The sequence below is a fragment of the Crinia signifera genome, chromosome 2, assembly GCF_055691185.1.
Source record: "Crinia signifera chromosome 2, ASM5569118v1, whole genome shotgun sequence".
NCBI lineage: Eukaryota > Metazoa > Chordata > Amphibia > Anura > Myobatrachidae > Crinia > Crinia signifera.
In genome coordinates, this window is record NC_139218.1 from 362,796,897 (window position 1) to 362,821,943 (window position 25,047).

The 25,047-nt window shown below is 44.7% G+C and overlaps 1 protein-coding gene across 2 annotated transcripts in view; it reads right to left on the reverse strand.

Annotated features, from left to right (window-relative positions):
• Positions 1-25,047, reverse strand: part of SGCG (sarcoglycan gamma) — a 242,880-nt gene that overhangs the window by 166,832 nt on the left and 51,001 nt on the right. The window contains exon 2 of one of the 2 annotated variants that reach the window (XM_083169917.1): positions 8,450-8,477. The exons of the other annotated variant lie outside the window; for it this stretch is intronic. The gene's annotated coding sequence lies outside the window, so the exon portion shown is untranslated. The remainder of the gene's footprint in view (positions 1-8,449; positions 8,478-25,047) is intronic. 2 annotated transcript variants of the gene reach the window in all.

Below are 25,047 nucleotides of genomic sequence, written 5' to 3' on the forward strand. Positions count from 1 at the left end.
GAATTGGACATGTGTCTCGGACTGCATACGCTTCTTTATGTAATTATGGGGCAGATGTATTAAGCCTTAACAAGAGATAAATACAAGGGTGATAAAGAGAGATAAACGTCCAGCCAATCACCTGCTAACTGCCATGTTACAGGCTGTGTTTGAAAAAAGTCAGTTAGCAGGTGATTGGCTGGACGTTTATCTCTCCTTATCACCCTTGCATTTATCTCTTGTTAAGGCTTAATACATCTGCCCCTATGTGTGATAGGGAGCCCCATGCATCTCAGTCTTCTCCGTAAATGCTGAGCGGTCATTAGGGCAGAGTTATTAAGCCTTAACAAGATATAAATGCAAATGTGATAAAGAGAGATAAACTTCCAGCCAATCGCCTGCTAACTGACTTTTTTCAAACACAGCCTGTAACATGGCAGTAAGGAGCTGATTGGCTGGACGTTTATCTCTCTTTATCACCCTTGCATTTATCTCTTGTTAAGGCTTAATACATCTGCCCCATTATTGGGTGTCCACTAGGCAGCAACAAGATGCTTGGCACACGACTACGTTAGTGGCTTTTTGTGGACCCGGCTGAAAGCCTTGAATTCTGACAGAATTAGAATTTGGAAGCTGTAGATTTGAAGGCTTTTGAAGGATTTGAAGGATGTTGTGCTTGTGCATCAATGGTAGGGATGCCATTAACTAGTGAAAGAGGTTGGCATGACCCAGGGCAAGGAGTTTTACACATCGGGTGGTCTTCACCAAGAACAACCACAAGGAGGTGTGGACTTTAGCGGCCCCCTGCCTGTGCTCTCTCACTGATCTTGCACAGACCACCCAAGAATAGATATCCGCTAAAGACTGGATCGAAGTGAAGAATAATTCCGGAGAATTTAACCGGAACAGAAGACTGAGCAATACTGATGCAGAGAATTATAAGATGACTGGACCGGAGCTAAAGACTGAAGAATATAACTCCGGAGAAGTAACCGGATTGTATACAGAGAGTTATTGTTGCCGCACAGTATTTTTCTAAATAGTGAAAATATATTGTTTAAAAAAACATAAATAAGTAAGCGATATATATAGCTTTTATATTCTTGAGTTGCCGGTGCACCCAAGAGTCAAAGAACTATACAGACATTTTTGTGAGGAGAAAGTGGACTCTTTGTTTTTGTAAAAAAAAAAAGTTTTTACTTTTTTAATAAATCAATTTTAAGATATTGTCTCGGTTACAATCACAGATGTGCTTTCATCCAAATGATGAGTTTTGTAACAGCCTTATTTTGTGTGGCAGATAATATCATGGATCCATCCTATCCTATGATCCACACATTTCTGAGGGCTGTGTTGGGCTGTGTTTCGACTGGTGAGATCCTGTTGTTCAAAAACATTAGTGAAATTTTGTAAGTATATTGGAACCCTAGTATATAAGGTAGATACTGACCTAAATAGGTTATATACTTTTCCCTTGTAAGGTGAGTGGTAGTAGAGCAGGAGTGTAAACCCTTCAGAAAAGATAGTTTTTACGTGGTTATTAAGAGCAGTGTGATTACCCACAGTACCAGATATTCCCTGGGGATTTCAACTCTCAGGTACTAGTCAGGCCTTTGATGGTTTTGCTGCCAAAATCGGACGAGATTGGGCCCATCCCATCGGGTAGGGCTGTGGGTATGTGTAGCTCACCACGTGTATCAATCTAGGTGGGATATGCTCAATACTGCTACTAAGAGTGATGGTTGATGATGTATGGATGTGAGAAAAAAGAGGAGGAATGATAATTGTGTGCAGTAGTGTGCTCTTTCTATGGGCCCTGCTTTTCTATTCCTACTACTAGCTAGTAGTAGTAGTTGTGACAATTATAGTTGATTTATATATATAAATTAGAGAAAATTTAAAGAAAGAATGGCAATGCATCGGTGCACGATCCGCCAAGCTTTGGCATCAGGATCTAGTGATCACCCGGTAGCCCGGCATTTTGCCGAGAAAAAACACTCTCTATCTAGCCTAAAATATAGGATGATAGACTGTATCCCCCCCAATATACGAGGAGGCAATCGTAGTTTGCAATTGCTACGCTGCGAGGCACGGTGGATTCACCGCCTCGATACAATGGCTCCGAAAGGCCTTAACGAACAATTTTCATTCTCTGTCTTTAGATAAATTGTTTAATTCATGCTAAGGTTCTTTAATTATAATTTTTTCTGGTCTTTCTCCTTTTTTTCAGGACATCATTGAGCAAAATTGTTAAAATGGTTGATGTCGTCTCTTTTATGCATGTCGACTATGCGCTCAAGTTCCTTCTTTTTATGCTACTACTGTCTAAATTTTGTTGCAACATATTATCCTCAGCATTTATACATTTTGCAATGATGTTTTCATATAGCAATCCTGTTTTGTATACAACTATAGTTGGTGCTTCATACGTTTAAATTTCTGTAAATGCTATATATTGTGCTTCTTGAATTTTTGTTTCCTATGATGTTTATTATCTACTGCCTTCCATGTATAAAGCTTTGTATTTATTGATCCTTATGCCTCTTATGCCATTATATACCGGCAACATAAGTGAAGCTGATTAGCGGTAGTTTGATATACAGATTGGCCCAACTCCGGCGTTTGATACGCTCCACGCACCCGTAACTTGTTGCTTTTCGTTTCCATAGCTACCATTCTCACACTTAGCCTGTCAATCAGTATGATGTCATCATTTGGCGTCATTCTGGCGGCTCCCCTGTCTTGCACGAGCGACTCAGCTTCACTTTCCCCGGTGTCTGTCTCTATAAAGGTACTGTGTAATCTATTGTATGTTATAACCTGATGAAAATTTACATAAAATTGAAACGTTGTTACTAATTGGCGTCCTTTCCTGATTATTGAACATTGGCCACGAGTGCCACACCATCGCTTCTTTATATATATATATATATATATATATACCTCCAATCCCTTTACAGGGAAAAACGGCACTCACAAGACGATTGGCAGATCAGCATAATATTTTTATAGTGGTAGGAGAACGTTTCGGGGTATGAGCCCCGTCCTCAGCTCCAAACCTACAGCCTATACCCCGAAACGTTCTTCTACCACTATAAAAATATTATGATGATCTTCTAATCATCTTGTGAGTGCCGTTTTTCCCTGTAAAGGGATTGGAGGTATCTATTGCATTTACTGGCACCACAACCAAGCTGTTTATTTCCATGGAGTGCCGGCAGTATTGGATGTGTATATATATATATATATATATATATATATATATATATATATATATATATATATATACTATGCTTATATGTGTAACTATTCGAGCTAAAGTATCTAGTTACAGGCACCTGAGAATATATGATGTAGAAAATTGGTTACAGCACGTTCTATTACAGAACAATAATATCTCCCCTGCTACAATTTGTTACATATGATACTGCTGCGGTAGATATATTCTCAGTAATTATAGGTACAATTTAAGAAAAAAAAGTATGTATTTCAATTAAGTTAGCATAAGTCATCAAGATTGGTGCAATGCCTCACGTTTGCCCAAAATAATTGCACAACACTATCCTGCTTTAGCGCAGTGTAACATAGAATGTATTAAGCATGTAGGGATTTGTTTGTCGCAGATTGTGACTCGGTGCTGTCAGAGTTTACATTAGTAAAATGGAGAGTGCAGGACAAAAGCATAAAGGACAAAAGAATATACTTTTTTTTTTTTTTTTAAGAGCTCTCAGCCAATCACTGATTGCCCAGAGAGTTCTCAGCCAATCACTGGCCGCCCATTCATTTGTATGTGGGTTTTTTCTATGTGCACCCGCTGAGTGGAGGCTTCCCCTACACTCCTCGGCTCTCTGGTACCCTCGCTGCCCAGTGTGCCCACTGCCTCTCTGTGTCCCCTGCCCGGGTCTCTGTGCACAGCCCCCCCACCCCGCTCGGTTCAAAGCTCCCCCTCCCTGCCTGCAGCTCACCAGCTGCTTTTAAAATATGGTCATTCTCGCACAAAAGGGGGTTATTCTGGTTGAATCGCTTGGATACGAATATGCACCCAGTACCGCCCTGCGAATGGTGGTACGCCCGCTTCCCCTCACAGCGTGTGTACGCACGCAGGGCCTGAAAATGGATGTTTAACATAAACATCCATATCGCGACCATCAACTGATGTGGAACATGCACGCATATCTAAGTGACACTCAGGTCACAGATTTGTGTGCACCCTCGGGAGGAAGTGGGCAGGCAGCTGATGTCAGCTGCCCACCCACCGGTACCGACCCCACGGCCCGATTACCATGGGAACGCACAGCCTTTACATGGGTACGACTATACGCTGCCACAGCCTTGGGTGCATGCACCCAGCGAACAGTCTGTACACAGTGGCCGCACGCATCATGCGCAGAAATGCAGCTGTGCATGCGCATACCCCAAACATCGGTACCCGTGCAAACAAATGCTGGCTGCGAACGGAACAGAATAAGGTCCAAAGCCACAAACCTCCAAGTTCTCACAATCTATTACATTTAGGGCCTTATTGCATTATTAATCATAGGTACCCCTCTCTATTATACTATATTTAGTCACAGCCAATGGAAATACCTGCTTTATAGCAATTTCTCAGTACTTTGTACCTGGATGTGATAAATCATCTTGTGTGTCACTTTTCTAAAAAGAACACCCACATATTCTGGAATCTGACCCCTAAATTCCAAGACCTATGTTAGAGGGGGTCTTGTCATCACTTATACTGTACATTCCATAGTGTGGCTCAAACGCTTGGGACATTTCTGTCCTGGATACATAACACTGAATTCCTGAACCAACAAAATCATCTAAAATATCAGTGTAGATACATTTAACCAAGTGCTTTGTATTGAACCAATATGTAAAGGTTCAAATAACTGTCAATGATAAAAGTGATTTAAATAAGTATATCAGTGTTTTTCAACCACTGTGCCATGGCACACTAGTGTGCCTGAGCTGTTCTTAAGTGTGCCCCCAGATCTAGAGATGCACAAACCAGTTTACAGCCACCACCTGCTCAACTGTTAATACTGGTCTCTTTTCATGTAGAGGGTCAATTTATTTTATTTTTGTTCCATGTGGGGACACAGTGTGATTGTTTTTTTTATATGGAGGCCAATAGCTTTGTTTTTTTCCTGTGGGGGCCAATGTGTTTTGCCCTGTGGGGATCTCGTGGTGTGCCTTGGAAATGTTAAAAGCTTATTTAGTGTGCTGCAAGGTAAAAAGGTTGAAAATCACTGCTCTATATAATGATCAATAAAATCATTATGTGTTACCCAGTGATTGGTTAGAAGTGGAAGAGAAGTTATACATGAAGGCGGTAGTCCTGATGCAAGAGTTACACGCCAAACTGTGTTGCTATTCTTTGCACTGTCCATGCTCTGTAATCGAGTATACAAAATCAAGCTCAGCTGCATCTCCGAATGGCGAGCAACTGGGCATTCACATGTAGGATGACTGTTCCATGGGTGCGACATGGACTGTAGATGGTAATGAGAGCTACTCAGAGGTGAGGGTGCACAAAGACTTCAAATTAGACAATGTGGCTGCACATAAGGAGGACTTACAATCATGCAATCTGCATCATACTATACCCTCCAACATGACCCATTCCATTGGGTACAAAATGCTTTGTTCCTGGACTTCCCTGCCAGTGGCAGTTACAGAGGTTGGACTCCAGCACAGCCCAAAATTCAAAGAGGGGGCTCACATCAACTGCCAGCGAGTACAAGACAGTGATGTTTGGAGTGGCATTAGGTGTGGCTCCCCTTTTTGAATATTGGACTGTGCTGCAACCCCACCTCTGCAACTGCAACTGGCAGGGAAGTCCAGGAACAGAGCATTTTGTATCTAATGGAATGGGTCATGTTGGAGGGTATGTCATACATCCCAGAGAAAGTGTGGACATCTGCTACTCTAGAAGGAGAGGCCTCTGCACATGTTAGTGCTGTGAGTGGGTAGTAGGGGTAAATATTGGGAAGCTATGTAATATGCATGCATATGGGAGACACACCCAGTGGCATCGAGAGGGGGGAGAGCACTCCAGGAGACCCGAGCAGTGGAGCCAGGCAGTGGGGAGGGAGATTACAGACTGCTCAGTGCCATGAGTTGAGCTGGGGAGACATCTGCCCCGCCCCTGCCTGGTGACCACGCCCTCTTAATTTTACTGGGGCCCGGCCGACCTGTCGTGGTTGTTCAGCGTATAGGGTACTTGCACAATTAGAAAGCACAGATCAAATTCAGGCCTTATAGTTTTTAAATCATAATCATTGATAACAGTGAATGTCAGGGTGCTACTATGGTAACAATCCATGATACAACTGTAAGTTATACAGATATGAGATGCTATTGAAACCATAATTTGTCAAGTGATTATGTTCAGCACTGAGACACGTGCAACTTTTATTCAGAAATATGAGTCTAAAGGCCTCTGTTAGTATTATTATGAAAAATCTAACTACTGGGCAGATACTATTACCCTGATTAGGTAGGGGCCCCAAATTTCCTGGAATTCTCTCTATGCTTGCCATCACCTGTGCTGAAACTCCTTTCTTATCAATTAATCATTTGGCCATGTGGCGCTGCGGAGGTGGCAAAATGAAATAAATCCTCTGGTGCAACATAAAGCTGAGCCTGGGGATCTAACTATCCCCCTCACCCAGGCCTCAACAGATGTGGGCTTAGACTACATTAAATAATCTGCTTGGACCAAGGGGGTGTAGAGTTTGGGACCCGAATAATGCCTACCCTAACTACCTGCAATGTGGCAATCATCCATGGCCATAAATATGCTCCACCTAGTTTGTTGGGGATCAGGCCACAAATATATGAGATTTCATGAGGGATTTGTGAGGAGCTCCGATTGGCTGTTTGTCAATCAAGATCAAAAAGTCAAAACACATTCCTAATACATATTCCATTTTTTCAAAAACATTTTTTTGCGACCAACACTGCCCTTTTTTATTTTGATCAGTTGAAAGACGTTACGAATAATTTACATCCCTATTCAGTGGCCCTCCCAGCAATTAAGTTCCACCCCTCATGGCATTTGGATCCGCCCCTCTTCATTCACCCACGAATCACAGGTTCTAGGTGCCACGTTTAAGGGGATATTCATTCCATCCCTCTCTAAGGCTTGCCATCGACCATGGATGACCAATGACAACTACTTTTACCATCGATTGGTGAGAACCAGATGGTTCCCTGCCATCAAATTTTTTATTATTTTCCAAGGTGGGACATGGAGCCTATCTCTCTCCCCCCCGCCCATGTAGTACCCCAAGCACTTATTGGCCCACAGCTTGTTAACTACTAAAGCAGGGCTGACCATTGGTGGTTGTAACCATCAATGATTTCCTTGTATATGATTTCCCATCATCAACAGATAACCCTCCGATGCCATCCCTACCCCTCTCTGGAACCCCATCTACCTCTGAAAATACTGCATTTGGGCTGCTATTTGTTAAGCCTCAGTAATGCTCTAATACTGACACACAGCCCTTCTTTTCCAGACCCCTGCTACATTCATTTTGAACAAAACATATGACATTTACGGTTTCATTTTGAAATTTTTTAAACAACTGTTAAATGAAAACCAAAGCACCAGAATGATATAAATGCTTTTTTAAACAACAAGCAAAATTAAAACAAAACAGAAGATGGAAAACCCAGACACTATAGAAACAAAAGTATATTCACAATGTAAGACTGAGCTAACTGCTAATAAATCTCAGTCACACATAAGGCCTCAAGCCCATTCTCACAACTGACGTGCCTTACACCAACATTTTTACCACAACCTACCCACTGGCATCGCTACTCCTGATCAGGAGTGTTAAGCAGGGTAACGCATCTCTAAATGCTGATTGCTCCATTTATCCAGTTTAACCCTTTGACTCTTTTTGAGAGCTGTGCAAAATATCCACTAAAAATACCAGTCACTCACATTTGTTATATAAATTCAAATAAAAAAATGTTGTATAATATTTTTTTAGATATATTTCCTATATAAGGTAAACATTATGGGTCATTATGAAGAATAAAAATGTTTGCTTGGCAATTTTCACACCTGTTTTGACACATGCACTCAAAGGGTTAACATAAGTTAAATGCATTGAGGTAAAAAAAGGTGACCTCTAAGGACCTCGTAAACGCAAGTAAAACAATTGTTTGTGTCTAATGTGCGGTTTCATTTACCTTTGAACTTGGATAATTCAAAGTAGATTACAAAAGCAGGGGTTAACCAGCCAAAACATACATAGCTACAATAATAAGCTACAAATAAAAAAAAGGCTACAATATCTACTGTAGCAGAACAGTAATGTGTAAGCAGCAAACTGCACAGCTGTACAGAACAGTAACACATGCTGCCTTGTACTAAAGCAAACCCAGTTCCTGTACACAATCTTCTTATGTAGTTTGCATGTAAGCAATTGCAATTAATGTAAAGGAAACTAACCTCTGGTTTGGTAGCAGTGTCCTGCTGACTGTATAGAAAAGAAAGTTTAGGAAAGTTTAATGCCGACGGAGAATGTGCCTTGAAGTTCTCCAACGCCTACAAAGCGGGAGTGGAAGATATTTTAGGACTGGCCAAATATCAACGAGGCAAAACACATTCACATGTTTGGCTGTATCATGTATTCCAGCCCACAGCAATCACATACCCAGCTAATTTTACTCTGTCATACAGTACAGTAGCTGGCTCCTAAACCCTTCTGAAAGAATAAGAAAGAAAAGAGCAACACCAGACATTATCTCACTAATGTAAATGTATTTTTCTATTTATAAATTCAGAAAAATGAAGACTGAAAGAGCCCTTGCATGGTATACTCTGTACGCACACCGTTTTCACGAGCAAGCGCAGGTTGGAATTATCATTACAAAACACAGAGTGCTGGGATAGAAAGTGCTCTCTGCAGACTGTTTACCTCTTGTTTCAATCATCAGATTTTTAATGTCTTTATAGCCTACAGCAGCCAGGAAGTGGTGCATGTTTATTTTCTAACTGTCCTACTCCTGAGTCCTACCAGTCACTAGAACAGCCCACAGACACTGACACGTCAGAAAACTGGGTACTAGAGATGGCCATCAGAGCTGTCAGCATGGGGGGGGGGGGGGTGTACTGGAGGTCTCACCAGGCACCAGGGGGGTCTTGATAGAGGATGAGGCCCGTGTTAAGCCTCCTCCGACCGGGCACCCTTCTCTCTGGCAGGAGCAGCACCGAAAGCAGTAGGGTCTGAGCACTAGAGCACTGGGACCCTACTGCCCATTCGCGGACCTTCGTGCCATTGTACTGTCTGAGCACTAGGGTGCTCAGACTCCACTACGCATGCGCAGATTGCTGGAAAAATAGCCCCCTCACCATTTTTCCAGTGATTTTGGCAACGCTCCAGCTGCCGCCACTGACTCCGGAGGATAAGTATTACAAAAATGGGTGCAGTGTGCGCGGTGTATAGACAGACAGACAGAAGGGGGCCTAGATGGACAGATGGATGGAAAGAGCACCAAAAGTGGGTATAAATGGACAGGTGGGAGGGAGGGGGCCCATGCACCAGCATATAATGGCTACTACTGTATAACAAGTATTTCCTATAGTTTAAGGGAATCTAATACCTATTGATATTGTTACCATAGTGCAGTGTTTTTCAACCACTGTGCCGTGGAACACTAGTGTGCCTTGTTCTCAGGTGTGCCCGCAGATCTAGCGATGTCCAAACCAGTTTACAGCCACCACCAGTTCAACTGTTATTTACTGGTCTCTTCTTTTCATGTAAAGGGCCAATGTATTTTATTTTTGTTACCTGTGGGGACCAGTATGATTGTCTTTTATATGGGGGGCAATAGGTTAGATTTTTTCCTTTGGGGGCCAATGTGTTTTACCATGTGGGGATTGAAAATCACTGTCATAGTGTATCAGGATATATGTAATATTTGGCAGCTGTAGAATTTTTTATTTTAAGCCCCTTCTGGGTGAAACTTTTTGTCCTGGTTCAAGATGTTTTAGACCTCATATCAAACCTAGATCCCTATTTGGCCCTTTACAATGGCATCCTAGTATCGTTCCCAAACCTGCTCGTTATGTTCTTGACCACATTTTAGTATCTGCCAAAGCAGCTATTGCTCAGCACTGAAAGTCTCCCTCTTCTTCATTTACAAAAGTTATTTCCAAAACCTAAGACCATTTTGAAATGAAAACTAGAGGGGTCCCTTATTCTACCTCTCCCATTATTAAATGCCTCTAAGGGCATGAATGTATAATATAAAGGCAGTTTTATTTACTTTTTTTCACTAAAATAATGTGGAAAAGGATGTTTTTACACCCATTTCACATTGTTTTATGTTTACTTAACCCCTTGTGGGTTTTGCTGGGGCAGGACAAACCTGCCAGGGCCCCAGAAATACCCATCACAGCACTTGGGGAAGCATCCCCCCTGCCATGCCCAACCTCCGTGTTGCTCACCGCGAGCCAGTTCTGTGTCCCCACCCCGTGCCCAGTGACCAGGCGGCAGACTCGAGGATGTTCGGAGTGGCTTGGGGGGACTGTGGGGGGCACAACCTCCCGAGCACTCCCGAGTCCCCCCAAACATCCCGATTGGGGCCTGTTACCTGGTCGAAGAGATCTAAGTGCTCAATGACAGTGGCTAAACAGGAGTCAGATCCTACTGATTCAAACATGTGTAGCCCAAATGTATAACAGAAGTTACTAATAATCTCCAGCGACAAGCATTGCCAGGGAAAACCCTGCACAGTGGCATGCTTCCTCTTCTATGATTCATAGCTTCAAGAATTAGAAGGGTGGGTGAGGGGGGGTTTGAAATTTGGAAAGGAAGAAAACACAAAATCGGAAAGAGTAACAGTAAGCAGTGAAAGAATACATCTGGTTAATATTATAGGGCCACTAGATTTAACACAAACATTATTCACTTAGATCTTTTTGTAACATTGACAAATACATAGGTCAGCTTACTGTATAATTGTTTCATACTGGAGAGCAATATTTTCTTCTGCGTTATCAGACACCACAGGTTCCCTTTGTCAAAGGCCCATACACACTGGGCGACTTTTAGCTGAAAGCCGCTTAGTTTTCTCGTTTCAGCTCAAAAGCCGCCCAATGTGTACTGGGTAGCGGTGAGCGCTGATGCCCGCTTCCGCACCATTGCCAGCAGCCGCTGCTCATCTGCTAGTATTGCCAGCAGAGAAGCGGCAGGGTGGACGGCTTTTCCTAGAGTCCTGCTATGAAAAGTCATCCACCCCTGGGAAAGCGCTCAGCAGCGCGAAAATTGCTCAGTGTGTATGCACACAGTTACTTTCCGTATCATCATTGTCTATATACGCTGGCCAAAATCACTCGGTGTGCATGGACTGTTAGCCGGACCATCACTTACTGGATTTATCGCTTGCAGACCAAGGGCCCGATTCTCTAAGCTTCATAAGTGATAAAATGGAGAGTGATAAACAGCCAACCAATCAGCTCCTGCCTGACATTTTTCAAACACAGTCTGTGACATGGCAGGTAGGAGCTGATTGGCTGGCTGTTTATCACTTTCCAGATTATCACTTTTGAAGCTTAGAGAATCTGGCCCCAATTGAGACAGCTGTATGGCCTGTGTACTAAAGGGGGTGTGGCCAAGTCTACTTGTGCAATACAGAAAAGAACAGAAAACACTGCGCCGTGGGCAGCAACTAAGGTGGGAATACAGGATGTGTCGCCAAACACATCAAAGCAATACACAAAGTAAAAACAAAACAGAACCACCTACAGATGTGACGACTATGTAAATTCTTATAACAAATATATGTACACTAGGTGATTCATCGCGCCCTACGGGCGCTCTTCACACCGTCGTAAGGGGCTCTGCCCCATAACATGTGAACACCTTTATTGCGGGAAATATGGTTTGGGTTGGTGTGGTTGTGGGTGAGGGTGGTGGGAGGGTGGAAAGGGTGTTTGGGTGGGCTTGTGTCAGGTGGGGGGATCCTGTGGGTGTGTTGGTTAGGTGCGTGGGTGGACTGGTTACGAACGGGCAGTGGCATGGATGCTTTGGGTGTGTGAAGCGTGGGGGTGGTGGTGGTGTGGGTGGGGGAAGGCTGGGTGCATATTCAGCGGTACCCCTGGTGCGCTGACCACAAACCTGTGGTGTGCTCTGCCGCTCCGCTGACCCATACAATCTTCACTGGCCAGCTCCCCGTGGCCTCTGATGTCCCCCTTGCCGCTGCCGAGCGCAGCGAGACCCCTGGTGAGCTGGCGGCTGTGTGCTCTGGTGCTCCGCTCTGCTGACAGAGTAAGGAAACTGGCGGCACTGGCCAGCTCCCTGTGGCCTCTCATGTACCCCTGCCGCTGCCGAGCGCAGCGGGACCCCTGGTGAGCTGGCGGCTGTGTGCTCTGGTGCAGTGGCGTAAGTTTGTTCATGTCGCCTGGAGGCAAGCTAAAAGTTGGTGCCCCCCATAGATAGATAGCTAGCTAGAGAGAGAATGATAAAAAGGGGTAGCGAGCGAGAGCGAGAATCATGGAGAAGAGAGAAAGAAGGGTGTCAGCGACAAAGAAAGAATGGATAAGGGAAAGTGAGGAAATTATAGGGGAGATTGAGAGAGTGTCAGGAATAGAGAGAAGGGGGTGAGAGAGGATTTAAGGGTAAGAGAGAGAGGGGTCAGGTACAAAGAGAGAGGGGAGGTCATGCAGAGAGAAGGGGGATTATGACCGAGAGAGTGAGAATGGGGTCAGGCAGAGCGAGGGATGTGGTGAGAGGGGGGTTAGGCAGAGAGGGAGAGAGGGTTACGCAGAGAGAGGGGGGTCAGGTAAAGAGAGATGGGTTACAGAGGGGCCTGGCAGAGGGGGATTGGGTGGGTTAGACAGAGAGGGGGGATTACATAAAGAGAGAGTGGGGGTTCATGCAAAGAGAGATGGGTGATAGTGGGGTCAGACAGAGAGAGAGAGAGAGGGGTCAAGCAAAGAGATGGGAGACAGTGAGGTCAGGCAGAGAGAGATGGGTGACAGTGGGGCCTGGAAGAGAGGGATTGGGTGGGAGGGGGGTTAGGCAGAGAGGGGGGGGGGTCCAGGCAAAGAGATGAGTGACAGTGGGGTTAGGCAGAGAGAGAGGGGGGGGGGGGAAGGGGTCAGGCAAAGAGAGATGGGGGGGAGAGAGAGAGAGAGAGAGAGGTACCTTCTCCATTATCCAGACGGTGGTGCAGGGCCTCAATCAGTCCTGCTTAGATCTGGGCTGTTGTAGTGGCCTCGGCAGGCCCTGCGCAGCGACTGCAGGGTGGCGCTTTTCTGCAGGTGATAGCAGATTAGCTGCTGCTGCGGAGGTGGTCGGCAGCACGGATAATATTTGCACAGCGGACATTAATGGGGGAAGGTGCCATGGGGATGCTTCTCCCCGGGGAGCCCTCAATAGCGTCTGGTGACGGGAGGCGGGGCTGACACCCGGCAGAAGCTCACGCACACGCCGCTAGGTTATCGGACCTGTCTCTGCTGGCAGAAGCTGCTGCGCTCAGGCAAGGTCAGATTTATGGAGCGGGGGTAGGGTGGCCAATCCCGGGATCGGGATCGGCGGGATCCCGGGATTTGGCCCCCAAAACGTCGGGATTTCAATCCCGGCATTGGAGTTTCCAATCCCGGGATTTTCGGGATTAGACTGCACATGCACTCGCTCAGCCACTGCCCGGATACTCCCATACCCGGCAGAGCAACCCTGCGCAGCGTGACCTCTCAGCGTGACGAGAGGTCACGCTGCGCAGGCAGGCAGAGATGAAGCCGCCCGTCCACCCAGCAAGCAAGCAACTCCGCATTATGAAGTCGCCCGCCCGCCCACCTAGCCAGCCAGCCAGCCGACCCAGCAACCCGGCTCCCGAAGTACGAAGCTGCCCACCCGGTATCCCGGCTCCCACCCTGCCGCCGGCCGGATGAAGCTGCCCACCCGGCATCCCGGCTCCCACCCATCAACCCGGCCGCCGGCCGCCCCTGCAAATGTAAGTAAATGCGGGGCGGCCAGGGCGTTTTTTTATTAGGAAAGCCAATCCCGGGATCCCGGGAATCCCGGGATTGAGCATTTTTCAATCCCGAATCCCGGGATTGAAAAAATGCCCCGGGATTGGCTTCCCTAAGCGGGGGTGACGGGGGACGCCACCGCTGCATAGAAAAGGGTGTTTGTTTGCGCAAGGCAGATGATCCGTGCGGGTGTGGGGGGGTTGTTCCTTGGCTGGGGTGTAGAGGCTGGGCTGAGTGCCTGGCATCAAGGGGCGGTGAGGGTGTCCACCCGGAGAGCGAGGCTGGGGGGGGGCGCGGTGTGTAGGCGTGGGGCGGGGTTTGGCTGTGGATGGGTGGGCATGGGGAGTGTTGGGAGGCTGTGTGTAGGAAGGGATGCATTGTGGGGGAGCGGTGTGTAGCCGTGGGGCGGGCTTTGGGCGGTCATGGGGAGTGGCGACCGAGGAGGGGGCGGATAGTGTGGGAGCTGCTGTGTAGAATAAAATAGTGTGTAGAACGGAAGTGGCCAGGTGTGGCTAACGGTGGACGGGCATGTCAATCACCCGTGGAAGCCCGCCCACCGTTCCCTACACTGATTGTGAGTGACGGTTCTGGCTAAATATATAAGAGATGAATTTTCAGTATATGAAAACCGATGAGCTTTTACCGACGTAATGCAGTTTTCTCATACATGAAATGAAAAAAAAACATATAGTGTAGTACAGTAGGTCTCATAACAAGAATTACAGTCCAATAAAACAAAGAATGTTCATAAAGGGTGGTTTCCCCTATGGTCTATGGATCCGTGATGTGTAGTAGCTACGGATTCACCTCCGGTGCCTATATAATAGCAACGGGGGCTTTGCTAGTATATAGGCACCAGAGGGGAATCCGTAGCTACTACACATCACGGATCCATAGACCATAGGGGAAACCACCCTTTATGAACATTCTTTGTTTTATTGGACTGTAATTCTTGTTATGAGGCCTACTACACTATAAGGTCCTTTATATGTTTTTCATTTCATGTATGAGAAATCTACTTTTGCATTTAATTGTTCTTTGTTTTTCTTTACTGTGGCTTTTCATTTTCCCTTGTGCAATCCCCACAATACAGATGTGTGCACATACATGTAGCTCTTCTAGGGCCAGATTCTCTAAGCTTCAAAAGTGATAAAATAGAGAGTGATAAACAGCCTGCCAATCAGCTCCTGCCTGACATTTTTCAAACACATAAAGGGAAAGGGGTTATGGATCCGCACAGACTTTGTACATCATTTAGAACATTACTGTATAATCATCTGTTTGACCAATATAGAAGACTACCTTTCTAGATTATTTGTAGACATAGATTGGCGGTGCGCCCAACACATTCAGTATTTGTAATTGAATAAGAGGGGGTTGTTTGCGAGAGGCAAACGAAAAGACAAATGTGCCTTTTTGGGCACACTCTTTATTGTGTTAAATTAAGTGGTTTGTTAGTAACTTAAAACGGGATGCGGTCATTTGGTCTACTGCATTATGGTCGACAGTCATTAGGTCGAATCCATTAGGTCGACATGCTAAAAGGTCGACATGACTCTAGGTCGACATGGGAAAAGGTCGACATGATTCTAGTTCGAAAGGTCATTAGTTCGACAGGTCATTAGTTCGACAAGGTCATTAGTTCGACATTGTCTATGTCGACATTCACAAGGTCGACATGGAGTTTTTCACTGTTTTTTGAGCCAACATGTGCCGACAGGCGGTATTTCATGCCCTACCATCCACTAGGGCGTGGTGGGAGAATAAAATAGTGTGCCGAGCGTAGCGAGGCACCGTGCCCGACGCATAGCGAGCGCAGCGAGCGATGCAAGGGGATGCAGTGCACTCTAAACTGTGTCCATGTCGACTGTGTTGACATTCAGGTAAAAAAACAGTGAAAAACCCCATGTCGACCTTGTGAATGTCGACATAGACAATGTCGAACTAATGACCTTGTCGAACTAATGACCTGTCGAACTAATGACCTTTCGACCTAGAATCATGTCGACCTTTTCCCATGTCGACCTAGAATCATGTCGACCTTTTAGCATGTCGACCTAATGGATTCGACCTAATGACTTTCGACCATAATGCAATAGACCAAATGATCCCAACCCCTTAAAACATAACTTTTATTGGGCTTCTTTATCTAAAATATGTGGAGCAATAATTGATTACAGGCATTTGATTCTTTTATAATTTGACTGTCAATCGAAAAATACACACAACACACAGACAAGACAAAAAAACATACTAACATAGACAAACAAAATTTTTTGTAAATATAACAAATAAAGTTGTAAATTATTAGTAAAAAGACTTCTTTACTCTTATAGGTTCACTCCTATGCCCTATTTAAATTGCCTTAGCAAATGATTTTGTTCAGCTTAGCCAAATCAGCCCAAGTATTTGCTGTGCAGTTGTCAGATATGTTCTATTTGCGACTTTTATTACCTGTCTGATATATCATAAATGAATATGTCCCAATCTAGTGGGACATATTCCCACTCCCACTCGCGTGCTTGTAGTGAGCTGCGGCGGATGTCTCCTTGGAAGAGCCGTGACGGTTTTGCTTAGCCGGTGCTGGCGGGTCTAGATGCAGCCGCTGTAAGTATAGGTCTGGCTTGTAGTGAGCTGCGGCGGGGTGTCTCCTTGGAAGAGCCATGACTGTTTGGTTTAGCCGGAGCTGGCGGGTCTAGATGCGGCCGCTGTAAGTATGAGTCCGGCGGCTGTATGTATCTCCTCTGCTGTCCCAGGGCAACGGGTTTGCTGAAGGTAGCTGGGGCTGGAGCGTGCTGGCGGTGGCTGGATACGCGTTTCGCCTGTTGGCTTCCTCTGTCCGCCATACCTATACTTACAGCGGCTGCATCTAGACCCGCCAGCACCGGCTAAGCAAAACAGTCACGGCTCTTCCAAGGAGACATCCGCCGCAGCTCACTACAAGCACGCGAGCGGTCTCCCACTGACTACCCCGCACAGCTCGAGCACACGGCTCCAGTAAGGTAACCCATGCCGCAAGCCCACTCTGAGTGCGAGCAGTAGGGTGTTTTTCTATTTGTCTCTCTACCAGTGCATATTTTGTTTGGCTAAACGATACAAGAATAGCAAAATGAAAATAATGAATATTTGTGGACTGTGATGTCAGGTTCTAGACAATAGGAGATATTAAATACCTTGACATATCCAGCATTAGATAAACAAGTTCAATTAGTAGTCTGCACTGTCAGCTCCTGCTAAGTATGAGAAATTAACCTTCGGATTATGATATGAAAACATCTGCTGATATATTGTATCATTATGGGGGAGATTCTCTAAACAAGGAATGCGGTAAAAACCACGTTATCGGGGTTTTTACCGCATTTTGGGATGCTGTAAGCATCGACAGAAAACTCTGGCGATGCCCCATAGAAGCCAATTGGCTTCTACCGCATACCTCCGCCGCCCCGCGCCGACCCCCCGCCGCCCCGCATCGCCCCCTCACCTGTGTCCGGGCAGCACAGCGCAGTGCTGCCCGGACCTGTGACCTCCTCCCTGCACTGATCCTCTTCCGGGTGCAGGGAGGAGGAGAGCCCGGCGCAGCAGCAGCAGCGCCGGGTGTGTGAGGGAGGGGGAGCCGCCGGGACCTGCTGGGACCCGGCGACTCCCACCGCAAAGGACAGCTCTTAACGCAAGAGCTGTCCTTTGCCTTAATTATCGCATATGTTACAACATATGAGATAATTAAGTATGCGATGGGTGGCGAAGGGGGGCGGAGATTCTTAGAGAATCTCCCCCTATATGTCTAAGTAACACTGTGATAAAATTGTGTCCAATTGATGGTGCACAGTGAGGAACTTTTAGCTTTACAGCTGTGCGCAGAGAACAAGGCAAAGCAATCCAATTTGTGCTGACCGTGATGCTACTATGAAATCTATAGATGTGTGCTCTGTACACACTGTGCAATTGATGTTTGAGTAACGGTACATAGAGAGTAACCTTTTCTGTTAGCTGCGCGCAGAGAACTCAATCCCACTGTGTTGACTATAATATTGATGTATAAACGATATATTTCTTACATGAAATAAGAGACATTGGTGAATAGCAGAATCATCTTTATTGATTTAATATCATGGGACAGGACAGTGTTCGGTAATAAGAAATCTGGTGGGTTATATTGTGACATTACTGTAGATTTACAGGGGAATACGGTTATAACAGCAGCCCCTCACCAGCTTTCTTCTCCTCGCTTTCCATCTAAGATCTGAATACTTATTCATTGTCATTAATAAGCCCTGATGAGATGGGACTGCCACTGTGACCCACTCTCTTCAAGCACTCTCTCATCCACCCAGCCCACAGTGTCTCCCTGCAATACTGAAAAGCATCCGGGTGACCTATCAAGCTGGTTTGGAAAGCAGAAGTGACCTGTACCATAGCTCCCATACACAACCAACCTGGTCCTCTCATTCAGCACCCAATTCCGATTGGTCACTTTAATACCCAATTTGGGCCAGATTCCAACAGCACCGCTAAGGGGCCAGCCCACTAACCAGAGAGGAGACTCCTGGGGAAGAGCTGGTATGGTGACACAGGTATGGTGCTTGAACAGTAGATACACAGGAGCCACCGGTTGTAGGAGCACTTTTCACGTGGGACTACTTCTATCACTGTTATCCACTAGATTGGGACATATTCATTTATGATATATCAGACAGGTAATAAGTCGCAAATAGAACATATCTGACAACTGCACAGCAAATACTTGGGCTGATTTGGCTTAGCTGAACAAAATCATTTGCTAAGGCAATTTAAATAGGGCATAGGAGTGAACCTATAAGAGTAAAGAAGTCTTTTTACTAATAATTTACAACTTAATTTGTTATATTTACAAAAAATTATGTTTGTCTATGTTAGTATGTTTTTTTTGTCTTGTCTGTGTGTTGTGTGTATTTTTGGATTGGCAGTCAAATTATAAAAGAATCAAATGACTGATCTGTAATCAATTATTGCTCCACATATTTTAGATAAAGAAGCCCAATAAAAGTTATGTTTTAAGTTACTAACAAACCACTTAATTTAACACAATAAAGTGTGCGCCCAAAAAGGCACATTTGTCTTTTCGTTTGCCTCTCGCAAACAACCCCCTCTTATTTTTCAAACACAGCCTGTGACATGGCAGGTAGGAGCTGATTGGCTGGTTGTTTATCACTCTGGATTTTATCACCTTTGAAGCTTAGAGAATCTGGTCCCTAGTCCTACTTACTGTAGCTTCTTTGAAAGACCTGGATAATACCTCCTATGAAGAGGTTCTAGCATCCCTGGACTGATACCCATTTGAAGCATACATTCACCAGCTGAGGAGTTCTATGAAACTTTCTGCTCAAGCACCGCTCCATCACCAGTTTACATGGGAGACATAACCAGTGTGCTAGTTATAACCTAAATGGGGAGGAATTGGGTAATTCAGTACTTGAAAAGGATCTAGGAGTCCAAATAGACAACAAACTGGGGAGTAGTGCTCAATGTAATATAGCAACAAAAAAGGCCAACAAAATTCTAGCATGTATTAAAAAGGGCATGGAGACTAGGGACTCAAAAGTAATTATGCCATTGTACAAAGCACTGGTTTCATCTCGAATATGGAGTACAATTCTGGGCCTCACACTATAAGAAGGACATCATAGAATTAGAAAAAATCCAAAAAAGAGCAACAAAGCTTATTAGGGGAATGGAGAATTTAAGCTACGAGGAGAGATTATGCAATCTGGGACTATTTACATCAGAGAAGAGACGTTTAAGGGGGGACATGCTCAACATGTACAAATATATCAGGGGCCTATCAAACACCCTTTTTTCTACTAGTAAGAAATCTAGGACTCGAGGGCACGAGTTTAGATTAGAAGAAAAAAGATTTTGTTCCATTAGAAGGAAAAATTTCTTTACCGTCAGAGCAGTCAAACTTTGGAACTCTCTTCCTAGTGAAGTGGTGTCGGCAGACACTATAAATACATTTAAAATAAGGCTGGAGAAACATTTATTGGTTAAAAACATCCATGGGTACAGTTAAGAAACATACAGAATACTATAATAGAAGGGACAAGCTACTATAAATCCAGGCTGAACTTGATGGACGCAAGTCTTTATTCAGCCCTACCTACTATGTAACTATGGGCCTTATTCTAGTTCACTCTTAGAGGCAAATTCCTTCTTAGCTGGACAAAACCATGTGCACTGCAGGTGGGGCAAATGTAACATGTGCAGAGAGAATTAGATTTGGGTGGGGTTTTACTTCAAAGTGAGATCTATATTGCAGTGTAAAAATAAAGCAGTCAGTATTTTCCCTGCACAGAAACAAAATAACTCACCAAATCTAATTCTATCTGCACATTTTACATCTGCCCCACCTGCAGTGCACATGGTTTTGTCCAGCTAAGAAGGAATTTGCCTCTAAGAGTGAGCTAGAATAAGGCCCTATGTAACAGTGAGTACAGCTGTTTCTATCAATAAAGCACCCCCACTGGTTAAGCAACTGTACCATTCGTCGTCTGAGTTAACCACTATTTTGCACCGATATAAGTCTGCAATATCAACACATGCAAGCAGATTATGTTCCACAGAAAATATAACCTACAAATAGGCTGCAAATTGAATTTATTTTATATTAGACAAATAATGATGTAGAAATTACCCATAGTTTGTGCTGCAGCTTCAGAAATATTTTCTCTGTGTATATGTAGAACACTACTGCATTTTTTGTGTAGTTTTATTGCAGATTTATACTGTATACTAGAACGCGTCTTTTGGGGGATAAAATGTAGAAACATTGCATAATTAAAAATGACCTGTGTCTAAAATACTGTTATTTTTATTATTACCAGTTATTTATATAGCGCACACATATTCTGCATAGCTTTAGAGAGAATATTTGAACATCAATCTCTGCCCCAGTAGAGCTTACAATCTATATGTCACGACTCAGCGATTGAGACATACTTACATGAGCTACAGTGCAGAGTCACCACTCTATATTCCCTACCACGTGCACTCGTGGGAGTGAGGTGATTTGTAGGCCATGTCCCTTACCACCAGGCCACACCCCCAAATTTCAGACACGCGCCTGCGCCGCGCGCAAGAGTCCTGCTGCACACATTCGGAAATTTGGGAGGTACGCAATCAGGCAGTGAGCACCCTGGCGAATGAAAATTTGGAGGAGGCCCCCAGACTACTGGAACAGCATAGTAACATGGGCTATAGAGTCATGTCTGATGATGCAGCTCTCAGCAAATCTTGGCCACCATCTCACTTGCCCTTTGCATGATTCTGTGATTCGTGACATTACACCACATAAGACTTTACAATAAGGACGCACCTCGCCCCATCCTCTGCCTCACAATGACCACCTGCATTTCCTCTTTGGGACCTCCCCTGGAGAAGGCAGATGAATACTAGGTAAGTATGATTTGAGCATTTGCTGGTTCTTTTCTGTACAAAAGCAGCTAATTTGGGTACTGGTTTCCTAGAACGGCGGCCAGATTTCCTACGTACGCTAACGTAGGCAAATTGCATCGGCCATTATAGCAGCATGCGATGCGATTTTTTAATGACATTTTTTCAATGCTCTATGTACCCCACTGTATCGCATCTCATTGCATCGCACCTCCCACAAAATCGCATGCGAGCACATGCGATTTTATAGGGTGTGCGATGCCATTATATTAGGTATACAATAATATGATTGTATAGGTCCTAAAAAGAGGTTTTACCCACCCCCCCACTATCCACGCCACCCCGAAGCGTGGCGAGCGGCGGCGGAACGCGTCCTCCGACGGTTTCATTTCCCCACTATCCACGTCAGCGTGGAGTTGAGCCACCGAGCCCGAAGCGTGGCGAGGGGGCGCGGATTACTTTACATGTATTCCGCGTCCCCTCGCTGCGCTCACCACACTATATGAAATCAACTCCACACTGACGTGGATAGTGGGGGTATGAAAAAGTCGGAGGACGCGTTCCGCCGCCGCTCACCACGCTTCGGGGTGGCGTGGATAGTGGGGGGCTGCTTAAAAACTCTTTTGAGGACCTATACAATCATATTATTGTATACCTAATATAATGGCATCGCATACCCTATAAAATCGCATGCGATTTTGCGGGAGGTGCGATGCGATGCCCTGGGGCACACAGAGCAGTAAATAAATTACATGAAAAAAATCACATTGCATCGCACATCGCATGGCACTAAAATGCCCATGCGATGCGATTTCCTTACGCAGAATAGCCCACTAAGCATATAGCTTAGTGGGCGCGTTTTAGGAAACAAGTACCCTAATTTGTACAGTAATTCACGTATTAAAAAAAAAACCTAACAAGTGACGATTAGCAGTTCTGAACATAGAAGTGTGCTGTGCACAACTTACAATATCAATCCTCTCAAGCTAAAAACGACTAACACAATAAAAGCACAAGATGCAGCTACATTTATTTTATCCCCAGCGAGGGGGACTATAGTTCTTTCTTGCCAATTAAGGTCATAACCAGGAGCACTGCGAGCACCACAGGAATTTCTGCTCACTTGCATTACAAACCAGGATGCTCTATTAAACCAACCACATGCAGATTTTTCAGGCAAGTTCAGCCAGTTAGGGGCCATCTGATTAATCGCATTGACTATTCAAAACGAAAAGCAAACAGCAAAAAAAAAGTGCAGAGAAGAAAAGTTTTAATACTTGAAGTAGAGTACCGTAATTACGACAAATCAAAGCTCAGACATTTTTGTTTCTTGCATCAGTTACATTTACTTATGGATTTTTAAAAACGTTTCAAAAGTTTTTCCATTTATTAAACCATTTATAGAAGGCTTCAAAAACACCAGGCCTAATTCAGCGGCAGGCAGCATTCCGAAATACTGGGGCATTTCGGCCTAATGTTTTGGGCATGCTGTGCCCCAGCTCATACCTGTCTACCCTCCCGGAATAGCTGGGGGGCTCTCAAAAATCGGGTCCCTGCATGCAACCCCCTGGAGCCTCTGAAACAAATTTGCGGGTCCGCAAGAGGGAACTGACTTAAAAATTACACAAATCACAGAGTTTGTGTGGATTGGGGGCAGGGCTTTGTGACAGCCTTGTCCCCGCCTCCCGACATGCAGCATTAGGTCTCCTCTCCGGGCTTTTCCTGGAGAGGCAACTTTACTGGCTCCAGGATAATCGGAGGAATACTCCTATAGCCGATGCGTTGTCTTCAGATGCAGCAATGGATCAAAGAATCTGACAGCGCGTTCCTATTAACACAAAATGTCTCCTGTGGCTGGGTGTGGATCATTAGGTTGACAATCAATAGGTCAACCACTATTGGTGGACAGTGAATAATCAACACATACAAAAGGTTGACAGGGTTTCAGTCGCCATTGACAATTGCATACCTCCCAACTGTTTCGCTTTCTGGGGGAACGTCCTGTTTTTTTGGAGACGTTCCCCCGTCCCGCCCGGGGCCGGCAGTGTCCTGCGATGAGGGGGGGGGGGGGATCAGCTGCCCCACAGCAGTGAAAATGGGGGTGTGGCTTTGTGGGAATGAAGCTATTTATAGGCCACGTCCCCTTGCCGCTAGGCCACGCCCCCTAATTTCGGGCGCACGCAGATGTCCCTCCTTCTTTTAAAGTTGGGAGGTATGCAAAGAGTCTACACAGGCAAAAGGGCAACATGAAAATGGTCGGCACCGGAAAAGGTCGACATGAGTGTTTCACCATGCTTCGGCCACACTATAATATTCCCCCTCCATGCCCACTTGGATCGCTAAGTAAGAACAAGTCCATTAAAAAAAAAAACATGAAAAACCTTTTGTCAACGTCGACCTAAATCATGTCGACATTTTTCATGTGTCGACCTATTCACTGTGGACCAATAATTGTCAACCTATGGACTGTCAACCTAATTACTGTCGACAAATAGACCGGATTCCCCGTGGCTTTGCATATTTCAGCACTCTGCTGCCCATAAGACGTTGCCGCTGTGTTATAGAGTACATCTCAGAATCAGCCCCACACTTCCGATAGAAAGTTCCAAAACTACAGACTATAATGGATTGTGTGTAACCATAGCAGCAGAAGGTGATCACCTGACCTGTGTCCAGCAGCTGAAAATGGAAAATTACAACCGCTCTTTTTTTCTTTTATAAAATTAATTTACGGGGAGGGGGGTAAAAGAGAGAACTAGAGGGGGTGTGGGGAGAAGTATGGGGAGTTATGAGGAGGGAAGGAGGGTAGAGGAAATCTGATTTAAATTTTAAGTAAACATTGGTTATGAAAATAGACTCAGGGAGGACACATTTATACAATGAGACAAAGGAACGACATCTGGTACGCTTGCCATATATGATTTGGGAAAATTAGTTTTCCGTGAGGCAGAAATCTGCTGAGTTACAATTATACATGATATAATAATAATTTTATTTATATAGCGTTCTGTCTCCAATAGGACTCAAGGAGCTTAACAGATAGAAAGAATGTAATACAGCACAGGAACACTTAAGTACAGAACAGTTTTTCAGAAACAATACGTAAGGGAATTAAGGAAATGCTTGACCAGATTTCAAGAGGAAAATTAAAAGCTGATTGCAGCAAAACAAATCCCAAAAAGATTTTTTTAAATACAAAAATAACAAAAGATTAAAAAAAAGAGAACATAGGCCCCTAACCAACATTCATGAGAATAGCATTACTGAAGATAAGGAAAAAAGCAGATCTGTTAAATACATTTTTTTTCATCTGCCTTTACTAGGGAGGAGCAAACAGTAAGCAAGTCCTCTACATTACATTTTTGATGGATCATTTTCATCTGGTATAGTTCCAAAGGACTGGAGAATAGCGGATGTAGTACCAATATTCAAAAAAGGAAAAGGCAACCCAGCGACTTATAGACCTGTGAGCATAACATCAACTATTTGAGGAAATATTAACCCTTTCAGGTCCAACGTCTAGTCAGGCTCAACAGCCCTAGCACTAGTAGCAGATCCAATGCTAAGCCACTTTAAAACAAGAACATTAACATCGTTCAACATTCAATGTAGCCCATTTTTTAATTGAAAAAAAAAAGACAATT